Below are 1620 nucleotides of genomic sequence, written 5' to 3'. Positions count from 1 at the left end.
ATTCTATAGATCTTGATTTAATGCTAAGATCACTGGAAGCTAATCTATTTATTCTATAGATCTTGATTTAATGCTAAGATCACTGGAAGCTAATCTATTTATTCTATAGATCTTGATTTAATGCTAAGATCACTGGAAGCTAATCTATTTATTCTATAGATCTTGATTTAAGCCTATCATACGAGTTATATTGAAAAAAATTAAGTTTCACATAAATTCATCAAAATGTCATCAATCGCATAAGTTTGTCCATGGAAAAATTGTCAGTTGTATCTAGTTGTCCTTCAAGCTAGACTGTTATTTTGTTGTAATAAAATGTTAAATTTATGTATTGGGCTATGTTACACTTTTTAAATATATGTATAAATTATATTTGATTATGTTATTAGCAAATTTTATAACTTTTTATTTCATTGTAAAATTGTTAATGGGTGAAACAAGAGTTTTCTTTTATTATTAAATGATTGAAAATAATGTACGAACAGCGAGGGATCATTTGATTCTTCGAGGATGCCCTTGTACACCAACCCTTGAGTAAAGTAAAAATCGAAACCCAATTTGTATTATTCAGTGAATCATCGACTCCCTTTCTAAACTCCTGCAAAATACTTGCTCATTTTGCTGTTATAAAAACAAACCTCCTAACTGGAGCCTAGCCTGTCTGTTTCCAAATCTTAAACTTGTGTTCTCTCATCCTGTTATCATCAGAACATGGCAAAAAGAAATTGGAGGCCATTAGCTGGTTGATTCCCTTGTTGTAATATGATAATGGCCCATTTCTGGTAGTATACTGAGCTAGGGATCTGATAAAGTGACAACACCGTAAAGCTTTTAACTAAATGGCCGTACAATAAATAAGAAGCAGGAGACGTACTTCTATAATTGGTACACTATTTGATAAGTACGTAAAAGGTTTGGAGGCAGTAAATGTATGACGGGGAAAGTTCTACCATGTTGAAATTTAAAATGTAAACTTCTGTATATCTTCAGTATAGCTAGAGCCTGTAGCATTTAATTATTGGTTTCGAAGAATAATCAGAAGTAGCTTATTTTCACTACAAATTTTATCTTTGGTAGAACAAGGAGCAAGAGTGTTTTCTATTATCAAAATAAGCAAAGCCCTGGACTTAAGAAGTTACAATACTGACTTGTCAGGTTTTTTCATGATTGTGTAGTTTAAACAGGCTAATATCATATGTGAAACTTCCTGAAAGTGTTTTACTTAATATAAAAACTTTTACATGTTTATTGTGTAAGTAAAGATCAGTGTATGGTCACAGTTTTATTGTAAGGAAAGTATCTGAAAAATATTTGTAGACCTTCAAAGAAATATTCAGATTTTGTGTGTGGATGGTTTTCAAGTTTGGACATAGCTTTTCAGAAAAGCACCTTTTTTCTCTGGCACAATAAAAGCAAAATAATATAAAGTTACTTGGTGTATGGCATTAAGTTGTTGTTTTTTGTTATAATTAGAAACTGTGTTAGTTTTTCTTTACTGCTGTTAAGTATATTGTTTCATGTATTTAGCTTGCTACAAATAATGGTATTTGATACCACATTGAACTTTATTAATATTGTATATCTAATTTAGTATCGTGCGTACGTCACCTTTGCCACTGT

Source organism: Limulus polyphemus, unplaced genomic scaffold (assembly GCF_000517525.1).
Source record: "Limulus polyphemus unplaced genomic scaffold, Limulus_polyphemus-2.1.2 Scaffold6214, whole genome shotgun sequence".
NCBI classification, from domain to species: Eukaryota; Metazoa; Arthropoda; class Merostomata; order Xiphosura; family Limulidae; genus Limulus; species Limulus polyphemus.
This window is presented reverse-complemented; position numbering follows the sequence as displayed.